The following is a 26,884-nucleotide window of genomic DNA, read 5'->3' as shown; positions in this document are numbered from 1 at the left end:
TCTGATCTCTGCCTTTCAGAAGGTCCATTTACCAAGGTGCATCTGGTGGTCAGCTAATAGCCTGGTGATTTGAGACACGAAGTCTTTTTGTCTGGCTGTGCCAGCTCTCAGGGGAATTTGCCACAAAAGGTGCCAGTCCATAAGAGGCCTTTGTCATCTCAAACTTCCTTGCCTTCAGTACACTTTTCTTACTGCCTAGAGCAATGAAGGGCTTTTACTTTCTTAGACTAACCCTGGGAATGAACTTTCCGAATCTTTTGAGAGCTGCATACCCTCACGGGAGATGCCTCTCATGTCTTTGGTTATACCATTTTTAAAAAGGATTAATGGTATGATTCACTATTTGAGATTAACAGAAGATGCTACCCATCAATGTCCAGATGATAGATCCTTTAAATCAGTTATATTTAAAGGGTAAAATCTGAAGGAGGAGATCAAGATTGCAGAAAAGGAAGATGCTGAGCTCACATCCCCCAACCAATGTATCAAAAATACACCTATATGTGGAGCAATTATCACTGAAAACAAACCAGAGACTGACAGAAAGACTCTTCTACAACCCAAGCTGTAAGGAAAGGTCCACACGGAGTCAGGTAAAAAGGGTGGATAAAAATTCAGGTTAGGACCCACACCCCTAAGAGGAGAAACAGAAGAGTAGGGGGATATCAAGGGTTCAGAGACCCTCCTTGGGGAGTGAGGGGTTTGAACCACATATTATGCACCCGAGCCCCAGAGTCTGACACCAGGAAGACGAGTCCCCTTAGCTAGCTTGAAAACCAGTGGGACTTACAGGAGGGCTGTACGAAACTGAGACTCCACTCATGAAGATCATGTATACAGTTGCTCACTCCTAGGAACCAGGTGGAAGAAGCAGATTAAAACTGCGCAGGGCTCTGGCCAGTTTCCCATGACCACCCCGACCCACACTGAGTGCCCACACTGGCCCCTCTAACTTGGGTACAGCTCCCTATTAGGACAAAGGCTGCCATTGCAAAGGAGAGTGAACAGTTTGGCTGGACAGAGCTAGCTTGGACCCAAAGCACAGAGCTTCTGATCCAGCACCTTGGGACCTGCTCCACCCCTCCAACAGGTCACTGTTAACCACTGAGAATAGAAGCTCTGGCTTTAGCCTCTCTTTTTCCACCGCATCTCCCACCAAGGTGACAGTTGCCAGCACACTGTGGGGGAAGATGAGCCCTGTACTCACTTTAAATCCAGCTGTCTCACCAGAGCCACTAGGCACATGCAAATTGTACAGGGATGATCTTACACAAGAACATCCCTTCCAAACCAGGATATGTAACTGTTGCACCTCATTTCATAGAGACAAAGTTAAACAAAATGCAAAGACAGAAGTAACTGTTTCCATGAAAGAACAAGAAACAAACCCTGGAAAAAACAACTAATAAAACAAAGATAATTTACATGATTTCAAAGCGTAACATAGGAATGCTAAGTAAATGTGTGAAAAGAATAGAAGAACACAGAGAATTTTAACAAGGAACTAAAAAATATAAAAAAAATAACCAGTCAGAGCTGAAGTATACAATGACTGAAGTGAAAAACACACTAGAAGGAATCGACAGCACACTAGGAGAAACAGAAGACTGCATAAGTGATCATGAAAATAGAATAACAGAAATAACCCAAACAGAGCAGAAAAAAAAACCCCACAAATTTTAAAAACAAAGACAGTTAAAAAGACCTCTGAGACAACATCAAGTGTACTAACAGTCACATTACAGGGGTCTCTGAAGGAGAAGAGAAAGAGAAAGGGGCGTAAAGTGCACCTGATGAAATTATGGCTGAAAACTTCTCAAACTTGAGGAAGGAAACAGATGTCCAGGTAGAGGAAGCACACAGAGTCCCAAACAAGATTAATTAGAACAGACCCACACCAACACTTATCATAATTAAAGTGGCAAAAGTTAAAAATAAAAGGAGAATTCTAAAATCGGCAAGAGAAAAAAAGAGGAGTCACATACAAGGGAACTCCCATAAGGTTATCATCAGACTTTTCTGCAGAAACCTGGCTGGCCAGAGGGGAGTGGCAGGATACATTTAAAGTGCTGAACGGGAAACACTTACAACCTAGGATGCTCTACCCAGCCAGGTTACCGTTCAGAATTAAAGGAGAAATTTTTAAAAAAGAAAAAAAGAAAGAACAAAAGGGAGAGAGAAATAAAGAAAGACTTCTCAGCCAAGCAAAAACTAAAACAGTTCATCAATACTAAACAGATGCTAAATGAAGTGCTAAAGGATATTCTCTAAGTAGAACAGAAAAGGCTACAACAAGAAGTAAGAATGTATAGTAAAGGAAAAACCCCACTAGTAAAAGCAAATAAATAGTAAAGGCTGTGAATCAGCCACCTAAATAAGCCAGTACAAACATTAAAGGACAAAATTGTAAAATCAACTACAAGTATAATAAACAGAGATAAACACAAAGATGTAAAATATGAGATGAGAAATGCAAAATGTGAGAGAAGTGAGTAAAAAATGTAGCTCTGTTAAAATGTGTTTGAACTTAAATGACTATCAGTTTAGAACAAGTACGTATAGCTGTAGGTCAACACCCCATAAACCCCATGGCAACCACAAATCAAACACCTACAATAGGTATACAAAAACCAGAGAGAAGGGTCTATGGCCATACCACCCTGCATGGACCTGATCTCGTCAGAGAGAAGGAACATGAGCATACCACTAAAGAAAATCATCAAGCCACAAGGGAAGAAACTAAAAGTACAGAAAAGAACTACAAAAACAAACAGAAAAACAAGTACAAAATGGCAATTAGTACATACTTATCAATAATCACTTTAAATGTCAATGGGATAAATGCTTCAATCAAAAGGAGTAGGGTGACTAGCTGGATGAAAAAACAAAACCCATCTGTATCCTGCAAAAGACTCACTTCAGGGCTAAAGACATATAGACCGAAAGTGGGGGAATAGAAAAAACATTTCATGCAAATGGAAATGACAAGAAAGCCCAGGAAGCAATATTCATATCAGACAAATCAGATTTTAAAACAAAGTCTATAATAAAAGACAAAGAAAAGCATTATATAATGATAAAAGGATCAATACAAGAAGAGGATATAACATTCATTAACACATATGCATCTACTATAGGAGCATCTAAATATATAAAGCACATGTTAACAGACATACAGGGAGAAATTGACAATAATACAATAATAGTAGGGGACTTTAACTTACCGCTTACATCAATGGACAGATCATCCACAAGGACAACTGATAAGGAAACAGTGGTCTTAAATGACAGATTAGAACAAATGGCCTTAAAAGATGTCTACAGAACACTTCATCCAAAAACAGTAACATACACATTCTTTGTAAATGCATATGAAATGTTCACTAGGAGAAATCACGTGCTAGGCCTCAAAACAAGTTTCAAATTTAAGAGGATAGAATTTATATCAAGCATTTTTTTCACAATCACAAAACTAGAAATCAATTACAGGAAGAAAAATAGAGGAAACACAAACATGTGGAGACTAACAACATGCTACTAGAAAAACCAATGGGTCAATGAGAAATCAAAGAGTAAGTCAGAAAATATCTCAAAACAAATGAAAATAAAAGTAAAACTTTACAAAATCAATGGAACACAGCAAAAAGAGTTCTAAGAGGGAAGTGTGTAGCAATGCAGGTCTATCTCAAGAAAGAAGAAAAATTTCAAGAAAACAACTTAACCTACCATCTAGAGAAGTTACAAAAAGAAGAACAAAGTCCAAAGTTAGCAGAAGGAAGGGTATAATAAAGGAAATAAATAAAATAAGATAAAAAAAGAAAAAATTAATGAAATCAAGAACTGGCTTTTTGAAAAGATAAACAAAATTGATAATAAAAAAAAAAACTTTAGATAGGCTCATTAAGAAAAAAGACAGTATCCAAATAAACAAAATAAGGAATGAGACAGGAGAATTTACAACCAATATCACAGAGATTCAAAAAAATAAGAGAATACTACAAAGAGTTATATGCCAACAAATTGGACAACCAAGAAAGAAAGAAAGAAATGTCTAGAAACACACAATCTTCCATGAGTAAATTAGGAATAAATAGATAATCTGAACAGACCAATCACTAGTAGTGAAATTGAATCAGTAATCAAAACACTCCCAGCAAACAAAAGTCTAGGACAGATGGCCTCACAGTGGCATTCTACCAAGTATTAAGAAGAACTAATACCTATCATTTTCAAATTAGTCCAAAAAATGTAAGAGGATGTGACACTCCCAAACTGGTTCTATGAGGCCACCATTGTCCTGATTCCAAAACCAGACAGACACTACAAAAAAAGAAAATTACAGGCTAATATCTCTGATGAACATAAATGTAAAACTCCTCAACAAAATATTAGCAAACCAAATTCAACAATATTTAAAAAGAATCATACACCGTGATCAGGTGGGATTTATTCCAGGGACACAAAGATGGTTTGATATTCACAGATCAAATCAATGTGACACACACATTAACAAAAGGAAGGATAAGATCCCATGTTCATCTCAATAAAGGCAGGAAAAGCTTTTTAACAAAATTCAATATCCATTCATGATGAAAACTCTCATCAAAGTTAGTAATGAGGGACTATATCTCAACATAATAAAGGTCATTTATGACAAATCTCAGCCAACATCATACTCAATGGTGAAAAGCTGAAAGCTTTTTCTCTAAAATCAAAAACAAGGATGCCCACTCTAGCCACTTTTATTCAACATAGTTTTGGAAGTCCTAGCCACAGCAATCAGAGAAGAAAAAGAAACCAAAGGCATTCAAATTGGAAGTGAAGAAGCAAAACTGTCACTATTTCCAGATGACATGATACTTTATAGAGAAGACCCTAAAGTCTCCATACAAAAACTATTAGAACTAATAAATGATTTCAGCAAGCACTAGGATTACTAGAACACAAGATTAATATACAAAAATCTGTTGCATTTCTATGCACCAATAATCAAATATTAAGATGAGAAAGTATGGGGGGAGAGTATAACTCAGTGGTAGAGTGCATGTTTGTCATGCATGAGGTCCTGGGTTCAATCCCCAGTACCTCCATTAAAACAAACAAACAAACAAACAAACAAACCTAATTACCTCCCCCAAACAAACAAAAATAAGATGAAAAAGTTTAAAAACAATTCCACTAAAACCATGTCAAAAAAAAAAAAAAAAACTAAACTAAAAGTAAACTTAACCAAGGAGGTGAAAGACTGCATACTATACTATGAAAACTATAAAAACATCGAAGAAGGAAACTGAAGATGCTACAAAGAAATGGGAAAATATCCCATGCTTTTAGATTGGAATAATTAATATTTTTTAAAAGGCCATACTACCCAAAGCAATCTACAGATGTAATGCAATCCTTCCCTACCAAAATACTCATATTTTTCACAGAACTAGAACAAATAATCCTAAAATATATATATGGAACTACAAAAGACTCCAAATAGCCAGAGTAATCTTGAGAAAATAGAAACAAGCTGGAGGGGTCACATTCCCTGACTGTAGACTGTATTACAAAGCTCCAGTCATCAAAATAATGTGACACTGGCACAAAACACAGATGCACAGATCAGTGGAACAGAATAAAGAACCCAGAAATAAACCCGCCCTCTTATGGTCAATTAATCTACAACAAAGCAGACAAAAATATGCAGTGGGCAAGACAGTCTCTTCAGTAAGTAGTGCTGTGAAATCAGGACAGCTACACGTAAAAGAATGAGTTAGAACCCTCCTCACGTCATATACAAAAATAAACTCAAAATGGGTTAAAGACCTAAATGGAAGACCAGAAACCATAAAACTAGAAGAAAACATAGGAAGAACATTTTTTGACATGAATAGTAGCAATATTTTTTGGCTCTGTCTCCTCAGGCAAAGTAAATAAAAGCAAAAATCAGCAAATGGGACCTATTTAAGTTTAAAACTTTTTGCACGGCACAAGAAGCCATTGACAAAAAAACAAAAAGAAAACCTACTGAATGGGAAAAATTGCTGCAAATAATAAGACCAATAAGGGACTTATTTCCAAAATATATAAACAGCTTATACAACTCAACATCAGAAAAATCAAACAATTTGATTAAAAAATGGGTAGAAGACCTGAGTAGACATTCTTCTGAAGACTTACAGATGGCCAAGAGGCACATCTTTGCGATGCTCAGTATCACTAATCATCAGAGAAGTGCAAATTAAAACCCCAATGACATATCATCTTACACTTGTCACAAAGGCTACCACCAAAAAGACCACAAATAACAAATACTGGTGAGGATGTGGAGAATAAGGAACCCCAGTATACTGTTGGTGGGAATGTGAATTGGTGCAGCCACTATGTAAAAGAGTATGGAGTGTCCTCAAAAAATTAAAATAGAACTACCATACAATCCACCACTTCCACTCCTGGGTATATATCTGAAAAAAACAAAAACACTAATTAGAAAAGATACATGCACCACAATGTTCATAGCAACCTGTTGTTTTGTTTTGTTTTTTTTTTACAATAACCAAGAATATGGAGGCAACATGTATTCATCAACAGATGAATGGATGAAGAAGATGTGAGATAGATAGATCAGTATATATATATCATATACCAGATATATATATATATACACACACCAGAATATTCTTCAGCTATAAAAAAAGAATGAAATTCTGCCACTTGCAACAATGTAGATGGACCTAGAGAGTATTATGCTTAGTGAAATAAGTCTGAGAAAGAAAGACAAATACTGTATGTCATCATTTACATGTGGAATCAGAAATATAATACAAACAAGTGTATATAATGAATCAAAAACAGACTCATAGCTATAGAAAACAAACTAGTGGATACTAGTGTAAAAAGGAAAGAGGACACAAGATATGGGTCAGAGATTAAGAGATACAAGCTACAATGCATAAAATAGATAATAAGAATATTTTGTACAGAACAGGGAAATATAGCGATTTTTTCTAATAGCTTTAAATGGAGTTTAATTTATAAAATATTGAATCACTAAGCTGTAGACCTGAAACTAGTATAATGTTATAAATCAACTATACTACAGTAAAAAAATTATAATAATAAAATTTGAATAAATAAATAAAACTAGCCAAATCTCATTTACCGCTGAAGCCTTCCAACCAATCCACTAGTCTCTCTAGTCTCTGAATTCTTATCCTTTTGTCTATACAACACATTTAGATCAATCTGATTCCAAGTTACATTGTTATTTCACTTTGTATATCTGTAAGACTGCCCTTTCCAATGAGAATGTAAGCAAACTGAGGACATGACTCTATAAGAGCCCAAGACAGCTTTACACACACAACCGTTCGGTTCCTACTTTTCACATTTATGAGGGTACGTCTCCTTCACAAGGAGCTTGCTCAATTCCACTTAAATCATGAGAGGTCCAAGGTTCTGATGATCTTCTAACACCCACAGCTAAATCAGTAATTCCTGTCAAAGATCTGTCACAGAAGAGTCCACCATAGCATGTTTGAAAACACTTCCAATTTGTATAATCCATTGTTGTTTACAGTAACTATGTCTTTATCTGATCATATGCCCATTGCTTGATTAAGCAAGAAATGCTTTTTACCTATGTTATCTGTATAGCAGTCAAAATATTTTTCAGAGGATGAATTTAGAGCAAATCTTCCCAAAGTTTGGTTTGGAGAACATGAAACTATTAAGATACTCTGTCAAAATTTTATGGTGAAATAAGAATGAAAATGCTGTGTATTTTACCCAACTCTTGGAAATTCACACTCTGCATTAATGTACTAAGGCTCCTGTGAATTCTTGCAGTGAGCAGACTTGCTTAATTTGGTTTAACCCAGCACTTCTCAGTGAATCATTTGTTGTATAACATTCAGTAACACGCTACAGAGCACTCTTAGGGAAATGCTGATTCTGAGATTCAGAATTTCATTTCCTCTTTCTTAAAGGACGTGCAAAAAGAAAACTGAATTATCACATACAGATTGTTCGGGTTAATTACAAGGAATCTTAACATCATAAGACTTTGTTGTGTCCAAACTTCTCCTTAAAAGGTTTGTCATTCAGAAGATTGTCTTTCAGTGTCTGGGGAACCAGAAAAACAATTCACATTATTTCAAGCTTCTTAGAAGCGAGGAGGATCATTTTGTTTACCAGTTAGCCTCCCCAGTGAACAGGACGGCTGTCAACTTTCTGGTCGCTAATATGGTTTTCCCAAAGGTTCATTTCTTATTTTTTTTTTTTATTCTGGCTGAATTGTTGAATCTCAATGGTAATGCTTCAAAATATTCTATCTGGGAATGAATCTATTAACACCAAAGGAAGCTTTGGATTATGCACAGTGAGACTGCCTGACAAAAAAGAATGATGGAAAAGAGCATCTATCCTGATAGAGAACAAAGCCTCCTGGCTCTGCTTAAAATATTAAAATCTGGTTTGCAGCAGCTTCTGTCCCTCTGTGAAAACAGAGAAAGATGGTGAACGCTCAGAGCTGGAAGAGGGTTCTGGGTGCCATAGTAACGGCGCCCTCAGTGATGACATTATGTACCACCTGGCGCTCTCCGGACTAAATTGCAATATTATGTCTCGGTATTCACCAAGGTGGGACAAAGCCCAGGCATAAAACAGAATAACCACATTAAAGCAACAATTCACCTACAGGTTAGAGTAGGACGCATCAATCTTTTTTATACTCCTAATAATGTGCTTTGTGCTACCAGGTGTTGGCACCACAGCAAGATTTACGAGTACACAGCAAGACTCAAAGCGCTCTCAAAGTAAAACAGGGAGCCATCAATTTGTGAGTAACGAACCTGCGTATGACACCCGACTGAAATCTGGTTATTTCAGTAAGAAATTCTTGCCAAACTTTTAGTCTGTTTAATCAATAGATGTGCAAAGGGTAAGGTTCAGTGATCACTTCAGGGAAACACGGAAGAGAGCTGAGTAAGATCTTGGACCACAGGACCTTCACCGCATTAAAATGCACTGCTTCTGTGATGCAGTCACAATGGTTCATGGCATTAAAACTAAACAACCTACTTGAGAAAATTCCCAGTTTTCCACCTAAACAGGGAAAACACAGTTCCGCTCTAGCTTTACCCTCACACCATTACCATGCTCAAAATGCTTAGGACACCAGATGTGTGGGGTCTTTTCCCCCAGCAAGCAATTCTCTGCAACACCAGCTGGGTGTCCTACAATTTAACTCAATTCTGACACTATCCACCTGGAGACAGTGTCAAATCCAACAGGTTAAAGGCTCAGTTCAACCAGACTGCCTCCGATTTCCCCACCCACCCCCAACCCCATTCCACGTGCCAATTACAAGCCCAGGCTACCGCCAGGGCTTCTGACTGGCTAAAAATTAAAAGTTTCCATGACTGCCACACCTTGGATTCCATTGATTTGCTAGAGCAGTTCACAGAACTCAAGAAAACAGTTATTTACTTTTACCAGTTTATTTAAGAATGTAATAAAGGGATACAATTAAACAGATGCATAGGGCAAAGTCTGGGAGGGTCTCAGGCACAGGAGCTTCTGTCCCTGTGGAGTTGGGCTGCCTCACCCTCCTGGTGCACAGGTATGTCCACCAACCTGGAATCACTCCATGGCCCATGGTATTAGGTTTCTTACAAAGGTTTCATCACATTGGCATGACGGATCATTAACTCCATAGTCAGCCCTTCTCCCTTCTGAAGAAGATGTGGGGTGGGACTGAAAGTTCCAAACTTCTAATCATGGCTTGTCTTTCAGATGGGCAGCCCCCACCCAGCGCCCACCCAGAGTTGCCTCACTGGAACAAAACGTACTACTATCACCCAGAAAATTACAAAGGGTTTCAGAGCTCTATGTCAAGCATCAGGGCCAATGACCAAATGAAGGATGCTCTTCGTGCTCTTGTCACTTGGGAAATTACAAGAGTTTTAGGAGCTCTGTGCCAGAAACCAGGGGCAGAGACCAATACACATATTTTCTATTATCTCGTGTTACCAAATAAAGGTAATGATAATTTCCCATCTTCCCATGAAAAAGAAATTCTTTATGGCTTTGTAAACTTATTGAAATGAAGCTTGTGTCTAACTGTGGGCCCTAATTCATTCCTAGACAGGTCAATATCCATTCAACAAGCATCTATTCATGGAGAATTTGTTCCATGTGGAGCATCACAAGTGCTGTGAAAGATATGTTATCATTACTATTCACCAAATATTTCTGCCTAGAGAGCTTTCCAGATACATGACGACTACGCTCCCTGAGCCTTTCTGAAGTTGACAAGCAACTTGCTTTGGCCAATGGCGTGTGAGTAGAAGGGAAGTCTATTATTCTCCATTACCCTGGGTCCTTGAGTAACTCCACTGAGCAGAGCTCCCAGCTGACCAGTGTTGGACATGAAATCCAAGAGAGACAAACTTCTGTGTTATGTGACTAAGATTTGTATTGTTTGTTACCATAGAATAATCAAGACTTTATCAGGTAAGAAAAAGATAATCACTTTTTAGAGCACTTACTATGTACACAGCACATTATATATTATCACATTTAGTCCTCACCACAATCTCATAATGAAGGTATCTCTCTCATCATTTAACAGAGAAGAAAATTGTGTATCAGAGGGACTAAATAACTTGCCCAAGACCAAACAGCTGGAATATGGCAGAGCCACAAATCGGGTTCTTTTTTTGTTTTGTTTTTTTGGTTTTTTTGGTTTTTTTTTTTTTTTGGTTTGGTTTTATTTTTTATATTTTTTGCAGGGCAGGGTAGGTAATTAGGGTTTTGTTTTGTTTTGTTTTGTTGTTTTTTGTCTTTTGGGTTTTTTTGATGGAGGTACTGGGGATTGAATCCAGGACCTCGTGCATGCTAAGCATGTGCTCTAAGCATAGTTCTACCACTGAGCTATACCCTCCCCCAAAACCAGGTTCTAAATCCATACTCTTTCTACCACCCATGCAGCCTGTTCTTGAGGGAGTTAAATTCTAGCCAATTTTTTAAAACATAAAACACAATAATTTTGAGACAATACAAGTGTATAATGTATATATAGACAATACAGGAAAAAAAAACTTTGCAGAAATACAAATTTAAAAGATCCATTTGTTACAGAAAATCAGCCTCTGTACCCCAAAAGATGAATTCAAACTTAGTGACAGAGTCCTTCAGAGAAATAGAAAAGAGCAGCTTTATTGTTTTGCCAGGCAAAGGGGAATCACAGCAGGCTTAAGCCTCAAAAACTGTGAACCCATCTTGGGGTTGGGGTCTTGAGGTTTTGTAAGACAGAGCAGAAGAGCAGTAACAAAAGGGGGCAGTTTGTGGTGCTGTGTTCTTAATCTTTATAAGTCCATCTGGCGCCACGGAAAACTCCTTAGGCTCTGTCCATTCTTCTGAGGTCATCAACCCGTGACTTTCTTTCCAGAAAACAGCTTCTGGGTTAAAGAATGGATAGGGAAGGTTGGGGGCTATTTTAGCAAAGCAATTGAGCATCTAAACAAAAAGAAAAATGAGGTGTGTCAAAATGAGTCAGCAAATGCCTTAGCATCAGGGAAGCCATTTTGTTAGTTATATTAGTAAGACTTCCACTCTTCCACATTTAGACCAAATGTAATTAGTAATAGTGATATAAATGGGTCTTGACTCAAATCTATAAGATTTAGCAAAATTTTGATGGGTAGGAAGAATGGAGATTACAAGAGAGGCTAAAGCACTGAACAAGCAAACATGGGCAGGAAGTTATTAGAAGACGGTTGTAGCAGAGGATTCTTATAGAAAAGAGGGGAAAAGATGCAGTAAGTTGGCCATGAATGGTCTCTTTATGTTTTATTCCCCCTATGGAACTAATTTTTAAGTATAACAGAAAGCCCTAAAATTCTAGTCAGTTCTAGTAGGACACATTGAGAAATACATTTAGGACAATTGTAAACATATTTGAAAATGTTACAACCTAAATTTAGATTCTGCAAAATCATAATGCTTTTACCTTAGGATTGTAATTCACCATTCTGTTACATCTTAAATTCAATTGTTAATTTTCTCAGTAAAGCACATATCAAGAAATACTTGTAGAACAAGACAGAAAGGGGTTTTACTGTATAGGCAGCAAGATCCAGTGAATAACCCCATCCTCAAATGGATGAAGGTGTCACTATCTTGTTACCCAGTTGAGTCATATGGATCCTGCTTGGGCCTCAGTCCAGCCAAGGCTCTCTGCCCCCGCAGGTGAGGGTTCTTTCCCCCTGTTTCGGTTCCAGGAGGCAAATGACAAAACCGAAGCTGAGATCAACACAGTACAAACCTTATTCAGTGACCAAAGAATGGAGAAGGGGGAATTAAGCTCACAGAACAACTTCTCCCCCATCTGGCTAAAGGGATTTACTTTTAAAGGGTAAAGACAAAGGCAGGAGGAGTGAGGCCAATGATGGGGTGGGGAGGCATATGCATTAGTCTACAGGGAAGGGCCAGTGCTTTTGTTGTTAGATGGAAAGAAGACGTGGGTAAGGGGAGAGGAAGGAGGAGGGAGCAACCCAGAAAATAACATACGCCTGTGCTCAGGATAAGGGGCTCCAAATTTTTTTACTTTCTCTAAATGAGGGCCAGCTAGGATCAAACACTGGCTGCACAGCAGAGAGAAGGACCAGCTTAACCTGACCCAGTGCTCATAATGTAATTAACATTACAGTTCGAGCCCCTCCCATAGGTTCTCTGTGTGCATCATGGGTAGAAACATGTGTAAAAGAGATGGGCGTGTCTGAGCACAGGGAACATGACCCATGCGTCAATCAGCCTGAGCACTCAAAGAACATAAGCCATCAATCAGTCAATCAAGAACCCCCCCCCAAGCCAGGCTATAAGAGCAGGAGAGACAAAGGAGGGGCGCCATCTTTCCTCTCTTGGGTTGGCCCACCCCCCAGTTCTCAGGGGTGTGTTGTATTTTATTACCTTTCTTCTTTACTAATACAATCTTCTGTTTATATCATGTTTTCTGTCTCTCATTAAAAATTCATTTTCTTCTGGTAACAAAGAAATGAAGTACCTTTTTCCCCCCTCCTCCCAGTAACACTTTTCCCAAGGGAGTAGGATGCCACCCCTTTTTATCCTTTTTTGATCCTTAAAGTCTGACCCTGGCTGCTGGTAGGTGTGTCACTTAATATGCTAATATAGGAAAATCAATGTATAATGAGACTTAGGATCTGTTAGAGGTCAGATTTGTTGCCATCTTAGTCCCAGCCGGTTCCATCTGGGTTTTTTCGCTTGTTTGTAGCTTCCTTTCTTATCTCTGGATCCTTTAACTTAAAGATTTATGTTAACTCCTGCTAAAGGTGGGCACTGGCAAGTCTGGAGAGAGGACACTCCTGCTAAAGGTAGGTGTTGGAGGGCTGTGAGCAAGGACACTCCTGCTTAAAAGTGTGGGCTGGTGGGCTTTGAACAAAGACTTGGAGCAGCTCTGGCAATACTCTGAGTCAAGCCTAACCCCAGAGTTGAAATGTTGCAAAGTATAGACTTCTAGAGTAAAAAAGGAAGAAACTGAATTATTTAAAATAAAAGAAAAATGAGTTAGAATATTTGAAGAAAAAAGAATTGGGTTATAAGTTGCCTTAATGGATAGTAGGTATTGAATAAATGAACTACAAGTTAGGAAAAACTTCATAAGCAGGGAGGCAGCGATACACAGAGCATGTTTAAATTACAGCAAAGATCACGGAAGAGCAGAAGAGAAAATAGAAAAGTACTTGGAAAATACGTGTTTGTGAACAGATTTAGCCAAATAACCAAACAATAAATCAATGTGTTAGGGTTAGAACCAGATTACTGATGGGTTTTAAAGCTGACGAAGTCATCCCAAAGGTATGAGGCACCAGAAGCTTTAGAACAGAGGACTAATATAATGTGACAGGAGGGAAGGGGGCGGGCCACAGCCACTCAAGGAATGACAGCAACTTAACACCAAAACAGTGGAAGAGTCACCTCCTAGTGGGCCTTGAGGATTAAGCGGCTTGACTTCTAGGAGACCTTGAGCTTCATTATGTGCTCATTGTAACAGTGTGATCAAATAACACGCCCGCAGGCGCCATGACAGCCCCGAGGCTGACCGCAAAAGGCCAAAGAATGGGCGGTGGCCCAGTCCCTGGGGATCCCAGCCCCTTCCCCAGGGCCACTGGATGGATCTCCCCTGTAGGCCTGTGAAGCTACTGAGCCCATAATAAGTGACACCACCACGCCTAGTGGCCCTTTTCCGCTCCCTCCCCTTTGGGGACGGCCCACACTCTGTCTATGCAGTGTGTGCCTACTTTTACTTTAACCTGAGCACCCAAACCCCACACCTCTTTCCTTGCCTTTCTCTTGCCTTACACTCTATGCAGTGTGTATCTCTCTAAATAAATCTACCTTAACTCAATGGCGAATTCTTTCCTGCGTGAAGCGAAGGACCCACACTTGGCGGGTCACGTGCCAGGGGCTCAGCCCAGACCTGGGGCTCAGCCGTCCTCACGCCCCACATCCGCTTTCCCGCATCAATAATATAAATCCCTTATTTGTATTTAGTACATCTGCATGGTGGTTCTTTCCTTTTATGCTCCCTACAGTGCTAAAAATTGGTGAGAATACTGAGAAGCAATTATTTTGAGGTCTTTTTTAAAATTTTTATGAATTCTTTATTCAAACAATACTAAAATGTTTTAAATGTGTAAGGGAGCAAAATTTGCCACCCCAAAATGTGTCTTTGACAGGAGGATTAATTTAGGCTGATTATTTTTAAGAAATCAGAGACTCAAGAAGTCACTTTTTACCTCCCCTTTAACTGCCTAAAGAATTTAGATAAAGGGCCTGTTCCCAGAACAGACCTATCACCAAAGATGTCTGCAAAGGACATGGGCTGGTGGGGGAAACTTGGCAGGGCTTGAAGACCAGTGTTCACTCTGTGACCCATTGTCTCCACATGGCCCAGCAAATACTTTGTTTACCCATCATTTGCTTTTCCGTCTCCATGTGAAATGCTTTCCTCCCCTTTGAAGTCCCAAACCACTACCCCCAACATCCTCTTTTATCTTCAGCTGAAAATGGTCTTTGAGGTGAGGGCTTCCACCATTTGGGGGAGCTACTCAGTTCTCCTCAATCTCTCCCATGTGTGCATGTGGTTGGGGAGGAAATTTTCCTCTGCCCTCCTAGGTTCTGCTGGCTGGCATGAGAATGAAACTGGCATGAGACAGATTAACAGGAAAAACTCAAACAAAGGTTTTATAACATGTGCACGAGGGAGAGACCCAGGAAAACTGAGTAACTCACCCAAGTGATGGAGGAAGCCCATCCTTCATCCTTGGTGGAAGACAAAAGAGGGTGCTGAGGGTGGGTGGAGTCAGAGTACCAAGATAATCACAGTAAACAGGAGTGAGGCTGTTCTGCAGATTTAAGTCACTGCCTTTTCTGTTGATAAGAGTTTCTAGAGCTTTGGTCATCCTCCTCTTCCTAGTACAGAGAGAAAAACACCCCTACAAGTACAGAGTTCCCTTATAAGTGTAAATGTTCCTTACAAAAAGGTAACTTCTACTTGGTTTTCAGAATTTCTCCCATGTCTGCTGTTTCTTAGAAAATAACCAACTTAAAATAATCAATATGCCAAAGAGACATATTTTGGGGTGGCAAGTTCTGCTCCCTTAGAATGTTATTAAATAATTTGCTTGATTTTTGCCTGTTAGTCTGTCTCATGTCAATTGAATTCTCAGACCAGCCAGAAGAACTTAGAAGGGTAGAGGAAAATTAATTCCTCCTGACAAATGAAAATAGTTTTTTTTTTATAAATGTATATACAACAGCACTTTCTACATTAAATTTAGAAAATGTAGTTTTTTAAAAAGTTCCATCAGTAATAGTAAATAATAATAATAATAATAACAATAATAATAATAATATTTCTATAATACCTCTGAATGAATCTAGCAAAAGATATATTAACTTAACACAGGTATGTGAATTTTACCCCAACAGAACTTTTACCAAAAAAAAAGTAACAAAAAAGTTCACAGATATAGAAATTAATGTAACATTTTGATATACATCTTCCAGATGCTCTTAAATAAAATGAAATTATACAATGTATGCCATTATGAAAGCTACTGTCTTTGATTTGACATGATATTAAGACTATTTTTAGAAGTCAATTAGCATAAAAGTCATATTAATGGCTAAATAGTATTTCTTTCATTGATGAAAACTTAATCAGCTGATCTAAGAAAGAAATGGAAATTTTTATTCCAGCCAAAGTGAGGATTATAACCCGGGAACAGCCCCTCAGAAAGCTCTGAGAACTGTTCTGCCCATTAGAATTCAAAGCACATGTATAGAAGTTTTTTTGAGACAGAGGGCAGTATATTAAATGATGTATTATTGACAGTTTACACAATCTAGATGTAAGCATACAAAGGAAGCAGTGGACCATGGGCCATCGTGGTCCCTTACAAGATCAAGAAGGAACGTTTCTTTAAGGAGTTGTCTGGTTGGTGCTGGGAGAATATTGCTCCTTATGACTGAGTAGGGTACTTCTGCTAAATGGGGAGGTTTGGCCGATGCATAACACAGACACACAATGCACAGTAGAGGGGAGAGAGGAGGTCAAAGGGCTGAGAAAACTTTTTATGTTAAAATTTTTCTTATCTGACCATAAAATACAAATTTTATTTCACACTTTATATGGATACCCCATAATTTATCAAGTCTATTGCTTGGCTATTATAACATTTTTAAATTTTGATGTTAAAGCAATGATGTGGGAATACTGTCAGATTATTTCTATTGGATACAATTCTAGAAAAAAAATTGTGGATCAAAGGAAATAGACATGTTTTAATGTACATGTTACTGAAAAAGTTACAGCAATTTAAATTTGGAGAATTACCGTTTTCGCACACCTTTATCTAAATTGAAAATTATCACTTTGTATCTTGACCAAGTGAAAAACAGTGTATCATGATATCTTAAATTGCATTTCCTTAATTACTAGTGTGTCTCAACAATTTTTATACATGTACTCACAATAGGAACTTTTAATTGGCAATTCATATCCTTTTCCCATTTTTCTATTGATATGTTTGGTCAAGTGTTTTTCAAAGATAACTCCAGTTAGGACATGCTAAATAGATTGAGCTATGTGTGCTGCCTGACTGCAACTGAAGGCAGATAAGATTTCAGGACCATAAATCTTCATTTCATTTATATTGCTTATAAAGCTGTGGCTTGTTTTGTTTAGGACCAGAATGACATTGTGGTCAAAAGAAGAAAATACCAAAGAAATGTCCATTTTTAACCCAATGTAGTCAATAATCCTGGTCCATGTAGTTGAAAGCAGCTCTTTGCCCCTTGCCCGCTTGCCCATTTCTGTTCCCTTCTAGCCTTAAAAGAACCTGATTACAGGAATGCGATCCCTAGGCAGTTAACCTAACCCCTGACTTGTGCTCTCCTGAATGCACACTGCACCTTCCCTAACCTGTTGATTCTTTTCCTAGGTTAAAAGAAGTAAGAATGAAGAATTAAGTAGTTAAAGAACGACTAGCCCTCTACCCCTAAAGCCCCCTTAGTGACCCTGCAGACTGATCATGCCGGCAAGATAGTATCTAAAGAGACCGTCAGCCCGTCTGCACGCAAAGGAGAGTGATGCATAATCCAACCTCCTGCCTGCATGATTCGCTGAGGTTCTTCCCCCTCTTCTCCCTTTAAAAACTGTCATGGCTGAGCAAAATCTTCGGAGTTGGTCTCGGGACATGAGTCCACCTTGCCCCCAGATTGCCAGCTTTTCTGATTAAAGCATCTTTCCTTTCTACTGACACTTGCCTCTCAAATATTGGTTTGAGTGGCAAGTGGCTGAGCCTGAGTTCAATAACGTAATCAAAAGCCATTTGAATTTTTAAACCCAAATCCTTTAATTCTACTTCTTGAACACTGGGAAAGGAAATGGAAACATGGAGTGACTAATAGTATTTGTTAAAAAGTTTCCTCTTCCTCTCCCATTCATCCTCTCATTCTAGTGCCTTTTGACCCTATTTCTCTCCTCAAAGCCACCTAAAACTTCCTCCTAGCCCAGGTAACTTTTGTTTCTATCCCCTTCCTCGGCCTCACTACTATTTACCGCGTGCTATGCAAATGTAATTTTAAAAAATTCTCCTCCCACTTCAAATAACCTCTCCACAAAGGTAGAAGGGAAAGAAAACAGTTTTATTATTAAATAAGCATTAAGCCAGAGTGTTACGCATATCACAGGCACTGTTGTAAGAGACTGCAAAGACAGAAGAACGTCTCAGCCTTTCATATAGCCAGGCATATCTAGTACATCGCATTTATGTTCTCAAGCTGAATAATAACTAGCTCTCAGGTAAGAGAACTGAGAGCACCATTCGTCACGTGTAGTCCATCCCACATCCACTTGGTAATGAGGCGGTCACCTGTGTTAGACAGTTGGCTGTATCCACAGAAGAAACAAACTTCTCATCTCTTGATGGCAGGAGATAGTTTTGAAGTGAGACACCCGCAGAAACTAGGCACCTACCGTCCCACAGAAGCTGGAAGGTAGGGACACTATTTTCCTTAACGTTTCCTTACATTTCAAAGAGATGGCTCCCCGGTCCTTGAGAAAGATAGTCCTGAGTTGTGATGTAAGCAAGAGTCTTATTTAGGATTTTTTCTTTTTTTTTTTTTTTCCTGTTTGTTTTCTTATTTTTCAGGGGGAGGTAATTAGATTTATTTATTTAAATTTATGGAGATTGAAACTATGACCTCACACGTGGTAAGCTACCACTGAGTTATACCCTCCCCCCTCCTTATGTAGGATTTTAAAAGATTTATGTGTATATATTCCAAAGGGACAATTAGCAGATTTTACTTTAAAATGCACTGGAAGAAAAGAAGGGTAGGGGGTCGGTTTCCCCTCCTTTTTGCATTAGAGAAAATAAAAGAATTGGTTTTTCTTTTTCATTTTGTATCTATATTCGCATATCAAATAGATTTACCTGACTCAGCTTGGCAACACCAAACTTTTCTCCTGAGGGCAGGGAAGACTAGGCCGGAGGGCTCCGTGATAGGAGGGCAGAGGGGGAAAATGCCTCACTGTCCCTGAGGAAATGTTCTTGAGGTGATTAAAACACATTTAGACTAACAGTCAGTGTCCGCAAGCTCCAATCTGACTCCTGCAATTAATTTGCTGAGTGGTCTGGGGCGAAGTAATTTTAACTTTTGCAAATCTCAATTTTTCCCTCAGAAAAGTGAGGGAATAATTATTTGTGTAGATCCTTTCAACTACAAAGTTCTGTTTTTCATGAGAAAATAAATGATAATGGACACTTCAAACAGATGCCCTGGTAAAAACTGAAATGGACAAATTTCTGGAAAACTGAAAGACGTCTTCAAATCATGAAGAGACGCAGATGAGAAGGTAAAGAAGCAGAAGAACCAGGATTCTTTATCCAGAACAACAGGGAGCCATTCACTCAGAACCACCAACCACCATGAAACAGGCAGCACAGATTGCACTGGGAAATGCCCACCACATCTCTGTGCACTGAACTCTGCTCAGTTACATCTCTGACCCTCCAACCGTATCTTGAGAAAATCATCAATTCAGTCATCTGAGGATATGACAATCATGATATCTAAATTATTAAAAAAATTTAAACACAAAAACATATGAGTCACTATATTCAATATCTTGTAGTCACCTATAATGAAAAAGAATATGAAAACAAATATATCTATGTACATATGTGACTGAAACGTTATGCTGTACATCAGAAATTGATACAACACTGTAAACTGATTATACTTCAATTTAAAAAATGCAAGAGAAAACACATATGTCAGGTTTTACAGATTAAGGGTTGTTCTGTTCTTCTTCCCCTAATTTGGCAGTAAATCTAAACAATGTAGTATATGTTGGATAAGTCGGATTAGATGTGCCACTTACCTACGCTCTACAGCAACCACAGCGGCATTCAACAACGGACGTATTTAGCTCAGAGTGTGGATTTGAGCAGGTCTGGCTGGATGGGAGCTGCAGGGCTGAGCTCGTGCCTGGATGCGTGGGCTGCCAAGGATCAGCCGTCAATGGAAGCCTCAGCTGGGAGAACGCAGCTCTGCTTCCGGTGTCTCTCCTCATCCAGCAGGCTAACTTGAGCATCCTTCTCAAAATGAGGCAAGAGTGGCAAATGAAGGCTCTGTGAATGAAACACGTTTCCTGTCATATCAGCAAACAAAGGATGCTTCAGCCTTCAAGCCATAAGCCACTACCGCCCTCCAGGTGGTGAGCCGGAGGGAACTCAGGATGGAGACAAAACGGGATACTGGCCCTACATGGCTAAGGTGCATGGCAAAGGAATGATTCAATGAGCCCAGACTCTTGCATCTTCCCATACACAGAAAAATGTTAAATCCATTAACTTGAGGTGTCTGGTTTTCTTTAATTAACAGTAATTTTTTGATGTCCCAACTACTTGGTTTTTGTTGCAAAAACGCCTATATATCCTGGCTCCTCCCTTACCTCTTCGGAGCAGTCCCTCAGAGCTATCTGAGAGGCCGCCACCCAGGCTTGAAGTCCCCAGAAAGTCCTCCAAATAAAACATAATTCACAACTTTTAGGTTGTACTTTTTTTTTTTTTTTTTTTCAGTTGACAGCTCCCTTCCAGCCTCTGCTTGGTCATTTTGCCAAATCTTAGGGTGACCAACTCATTCTGGTTTGCCTGGCCTGTCCCTAACCCAGGAAGCCCCCTCAGCTCCAGGCGAACCAGGGCAGCTGGTCACCCCACAACTACCCACTGGCCAAAGCAAGGAACATGGCTCAGCTCAGAGTCAGAGTGGGAAGGCTCTGCAAAGCTACATGGAAGAGTGTGGCTGGAGGGGGTCATTAATGCCATCAGCCTAGCACACAAAGTTTTTAATTTCTTACTACCTAAGTGTTCTATTCTTGGGTTTCCAAAAAAAAATAATCCACAGGGTTAGTTCCGTGTCCCATGCTTATGATGTGACTTCCCTGACCCTGGCCAAGGTGTGGTTTTTGAATTGCAAAACCAGGGAAGCACAAAACTCTCAACTTGGTACTAAAACTGTCTGACCCAGTAAAATGCTTTCTAACTTAGGGGCTTCAGACCTACAGGGGTAAGACCATTGAGAGTTCCTCCTCAAAAACTCAGATCAAATGCATCCTGGCTTAACCCATTAATAATTATCTCATTAACAAGGGACCTGCTAGAACCCACCAGTATATCTCCAAGTTAAAGAACTTCGCTTTGACTTAATCTACAGAACTTAATTAACAAAGGTGTATGAGAACTTTCTCCTCAAAAAAAAAAAAAAAAAATTAAAATGTTACTTCACCTATTCGGTCAAAGCCAAGCCTATGAACTTTTCCTGTGAAGTGTGTTGCATTAGACATATATTCCAGAGAAAAAAGAACATTCCATATTTCAAAAAAATGTAAATCTAATATTCATGCTGGATCCATCCAGTTGTTATTTCATCAAATGTGATGAAAGCTTATCAGCCCCATATCTGAGCAGTTTTTCCTTTTCTGAATTCTTACTGCCCACAAGGATCTCACAGAACTACTTTTAGGGCAGAGAATAGCATTAGTCATCTAATTAGGACTGGATAAATTTTTGGTATCTCATTTAATCCTCATAAGAACCTCACACAATATACTAGTTTCCATCCTTCATCTTTTTTATTTTTTTTTTCTGTTTCAAAACCTTGAGAATGAGAAAATTGTTACCTTGTTCTTCAGGATTATTCTGAACTTTCTCCCAACTGTACTTAAATATTTAATGGTTACATCTCTAAGAAAGGAGATAATGTATTATTTAGATAATTCTCAATGAATGTGTTTCTCAAACATAAGCAAGACCTACCTGAGATATCTGTTAGTAGATGTGAAAAATGTGCAAATCCCTACTCAGCTCAGGGATTCTGTTGCCATAGTTCCTGGTTGTCTCCCATAATCCTCAGCTTTGACAGCAATAAAATCCAGATCCTCATACATCCATCAATTGATATAATATTGGGACTGAGTATATCATTCACTTAGCTCATCACCTCCATGTTAAATATTAACAATAGTTATTAGATGTGCTTACTATTTGTTGCAAAGAAGAAAGTAATATATTCTGTCCTTTCTACAATAAAAAGTCAGGGAAATAGACAAATCCATAAAATGTAATAAAATTATAGAAATAGATTATATATGTTATATAATATACATAAATATGTTTTATATATTTAGTACATGTTGTATATACATCTATCTTTTTACTTTTATATTATTATATTTTATATACAATTATGGATTGTATTATATATAAAAATCATGACAAATGTGACACCTTAAATCAGTGGGGAAAGTATAGGTAAGTCAGTAAGTGGTATCAAAAACTCTCTGACTTTATACAAAAATAAATCCTAGGGGGAGGGTATAGCTCAAGTGGTAGAGCACATGCTGAGCAGGCATGAGGTCCTAGGTTCAATCCCCAGTACCTCCTCTAAAAATAAATAAATGAATAAACCTAATTACCTCCCTGCCCCAAAATTTTTTTTCAATAAATAAATAAATTCTAGAACGATTGAAGATTTAAATATCAAAATGAAAAATAACTGCTGCTAGGAAAAGATATAGTAAAATGTATATAAATATTAAGGTAGGGAAGGACTTTGCCATATAACATAAACTATATGTAAATATAATACAGAAACCAGATACAATAGGCAAGAAAAGTAGCAATGCAATTTCCAAAAAAATGTACTGTTAAAAGTAGATGTTACCAAAAATGAAGGAGGGCTTTGAAGATTTTACCAAATTACCCTCCTTGCCTCCAGTCCACTGGCATAGCTATCTGACTACACGGTGATGAGGGGCTGGGTCAGAAGAGATGTATTCATACCTATGAGATTGCTGACGGTGTGCGAGGCACCCTGCCAGGTTCTGGGGATGCTGAGATGGTCCCATTCTATGATGGAAGAACTTGGAGTCTTGTGAAGCAGATAGATTTCTGCTTATAATACAGGGAGCTCTGGATAGGCAGGGAGACTCAGAAGGTACCAGCCATGAATTTGAAAGATATGTATCTAAGGTCCTGGAAATGATGAAAGCCAGAATAAGGTCTAAAAAATCTAAAGATCTGATTAGATTGTGTGATAGAGATCTTCCTGTGATCCTGACAAATAATTTGTTTTTCCTTAACCTCAAGGAAAGGCTGCCTCAAACAAGATAATCCTTAAGGTCATTTCTTATTGTAACATTACACCAGTCTGTCAAGCAGTTGCAAAATCATAAGACAGTTATCCAGGCCATAGGTCATACTATGACCTTGAGTCTATGTTTTCATCCTATGTGTTAGAACTGCTTTAAGTAAGTTTTCCTGAGCTGAACTGTTTCTAGAATAAATTATCTCTCTCACCTTCCTGGGGCCTAGGAACTCATGAAAAATTCTCATAGGTTTCAGGAATTTTGCTGCCTGTCTTGCATTCTCATAAAGAGATTTGCCTTCTCATATGAACTCCTTAGAAAATTTTCTTTTACAAGTTTATAAGTATATAGCTTCTTCAAAGACTCTTGGGTAAGAAAACAAGGCAATTGCTTTCCTAAGTACATATGCTGTGTGTAACGGAAAGAGCATTGACCTGAGAGTGAAAAAGCCTGGATCCTTGTTTCAGAAAAGTTACTAGCCTTTATATATATATATGGTTTTTTTTTTTAATTGAAGTATGGTCAGTTATAATGTGTCCATTTCTGGTGTGCAGCACAATGTCCCAGTCATGCATAGACATACATATATTCGTTTTCATATTCTTTTTCATTAAAAGTTATTACAAGATATTGAATATAGTTCCCTGTGCTATGCAGAAGAAACTTTTAAAATCTATTTTTATATATAGTGGCAAACATTTGCAAATCTCAAATTCCCAAATTTATCCCTTCCCACCCCCTTTCCCTGGTAACCATAAGATTTTTTACTATGTCTGCAAGTCTATTTCTGTTTCGTGATAAATTCATAGTGTCCTTTATTTTTTTTCTGGGTTTTTTTTTGTTTTTTTTTTTTTTTTTTTAGATTCCACATATGAGTGATATGGTATTTTCTTTCTCTTTCTGGCTTACTTGACTTAGAATGACGATCTCTAGGTCCATCCATGTTGCTGCAAATGCTAGCCTATATATTATTAGACAATATCTTATATACAGCAGGCACTCACTAAATGCTTGCTGAATTGAATTGGAGCTGCTAGACCATTATTGTGAAGGATTTTGATGTTGTAACACTACCACCTAGTGGGAAATCTGATCAGGGAAAAAAAAGTCAAGGTTTTCTTAAAAACATCTTTTGATTATCTTTGAATCAAATATTTGAGGTCCATTTTTAAACAGCCAAATGATAAGGTAGGATTTCTTGATCACTGGAGTCACAATATATGAATAGGTGACACATAAAGAAATACATTGGTGGTCAAGTAATTTTGGGTAATCCAGGATAAAATGAAAATAAACAAGCTTTTTTTTTTTTTTTAAGGTGAGGCTTCTCAGAGCATTTTTAACTTGTACTGTTCACCATGTAATGTCTTTGGAATCGAGGATTTGACTTCCAGCTGATGTGTATATTTAATGTTGCTGTAGCCTTTTCTCCAAAAGTTACTAAATCAATGGCAGGAGTTACAATCACAGCTACACTTTTATTGAGGATAAGTATAGCGATTTGCAGATTTCACAAGCTTTATTTGAATACTGATTTCTTTTGGGGGGGAACATCTCATAGGAATATGTTCCACATACATTTTTATCATAGATCACATTTAAAATGTTGATCTAGTTATATTGGAATGGTTATCAGGGTAAACGGGTCAATTGAGCAATTATTTTGTCACTCTTATTACGCAAATCAGTTTCACCTTTGTGACCTTCCAATGGCTTGAAGCCCTGGAAAAAGTAAAACCTGGCTAAAAATATTAAATTTGGTAGGATCATAGAAATATGTCCTATAGAAGAACAGTGAGGAAATAGGGACTCAATGTCATTTTTTTTAATCTGAAATTTTGCACCAACACACCGCAGGGCTACTGCAGGCCATGTTAAGTTTTCAAGAGAAACATGTCTTGACATCTGTGTTGGATACTGCGTTAACGATTAACCCAAAGTAGTTCAGTTTCACCGTTAGTTCGCATTACATTCCTTTCATTGACATCATATCTTTGTGAAGTTGAGTTTTCTATGGTTACTGTGATACAAAAACCAAAAACAGGCACTGTTTGAAAACTGACTGGAACTATTACTTTTTTCTTTTTCTTTTTCTTTACCATGAACCGAGAAAGTGTGAGGCCCTCTGGATTAATTCATTCACTAGTTAACAAATACTTGAGAACTGACTAGATCCCAGGCGTTGTTTTGAACGCTGGCAATGACACCAATAAAGCTCACAAAGTCCCTACTCCTAGAAGTCACATTTTAGACAGGAAAGACCGACAACAACAAATGAACATGCACATCAGTGTGGTCTGAAGAGTAATTTAGTGCTGTCCAATGCCTCTTTGATTCCATTAACCCTGTTCAAAAACCTCTGATGGATTCCCACCACCCATCCAGTAAAATGTAAAGTCCTCGGTCTGGCCTTCAAGCACCCCCACAATACTTTCAATAATTTAATGGTTATAACTTTTTCCCACGAAATTCCTGGACCTAGAGGTTGCTACATGCCCCCTTCCAGACACCACCGGTGTGAATGTAACGGCTTCCTTATTAGGACATAAACTACTTGAGGAAAGGGACAGAACTTCATTCAGTTTTGCATTCCTTTCAGGACTAATATGGTTCCTTGTCTTCGGAAATCACTCAGTAAATAATTGCTGAATAAAGGGAAGACACTAGATCACAGCATTGTACAAAAAACAAGAGCAGGTCAGTTCCCCGCCTTACCAGAGAAGACTCCTCTGCATAAATTTCTTGAGGACTGATCCAGTCTTCTCTACTTACTCAGGGGATGTCCAAACTGCGTTCTTACACACCCATTCCTTTGGTTTAGGAACTCCATTACAATAAGAATGTATCTCAGAAATCTTCTTTGACTTTTTTGCCTTGTTAGAAATTCACTGTCTTAACTCTAAACTGCGAGCAGGTTCAGGAATTCAGTGAATATCTGTAGGTTGGCAAATAGCACCAATTACTTTTCTTGAACTGACAGGTCTCACATTGTCTGTTTTCAAGAAAATGGTGTTAACACCCAAGTCAAAACAATCCTAGTTCTGGGTTTCAGGGAAATGTTGCTTGTCAGCCTGCAACTCAAGTGCTTTTCTTCAAGCTAACGTCACACTTCAGCAATCAGCACAGTGCTTCATGTCTACTTCCCATTTCATCACATGGAATATTAAAAGTTTGCTCTTAGGATTGAAAATTAATGAAATTTTAATTTTTACTTCTGCATTAAATGAAAAAAATACTTGTGGCTTGGAAGAGTAAATGAATGGATTAATAAATAGGTGAGTGAGATTAGGTGAGGATGATTCCACAATTAACACATAAAAATAGAAATTACGCCAACCCAAAGATTACAAGACTCAGCTGTCCATCGCTTTCCATTAGACATGAACACACTTTTTTAAAAAATCTCTCCTGGTTATGATTATTAACGATAAAATAAAACATATCAATTGACAATTAAGTACTCTGTGGTTTGTCTACTGTCATTTAACATAGGTTCTAACCAGTTTGCACGGCCAGGCTGCAAATTAAAGAATTAAAGGTCCCAATAATAGTTCCTCTTAAGATTAAATTGAATGGAAAATGAACCATTCCCAGAACAAGACTGAGTTAGAGGGGAAACAATTTGCCTAATATCACTTTGGAAACCACCATACG

The 26,884-nt window shown here is 38.2% G+C and overlaps 1 long non-coding RNA gene and 1 other non-coding gene across 2 annotated transcripts in view; one reads left to right on the top strand and one right to left on the bottom strand.

The window, feature by feature from the left end:
• Positions 1 to 26,884, bottom strand: part of LOC123616604 (uncharacterized) — a 90,181-nt gene that overhangs the window by 36,393 nt on the left and 26,904 nt on the right. Inside the window, exon 3 of the long non-coding RNA XR_012503900.1 lies at positions 19,964 to 20,213. This is a non-coding gene — a long non-coding RNA (uncharacterized LOC123616604). The remainder of the gene's footprint in view (positions 1 to 19,963; positions 20,214 to 26,884) is intronic.
• TRNAD-GUC (transfer RNA aspartic acid (anticodon GUC)) lies at positions 5,018 to 5,090 on the top strand. The gene has a single exon. It is a non-coding gene; the product is annotated as a tRNA-Asp (tRNA).

The sequence above is a fragment of the Camelus bactrianus genome, chromosome 34 (assembly GCF_048773025.1).
Source record: "Camelus bactrianus isolate YW-2024 breed Bactrian camel chromosome 34, ASM4877302v1, whole genome shotgun sequence".
Taxonomy (NCBI): Eukaryota; Metazoa; Chordata; class Mammalia; order Artiodactyla; family Camelidae; genus Camelus; species Camelus bactrianus.
This window is presented reverse-complemented; position numbering and strand designations above follow the sequence as displayed.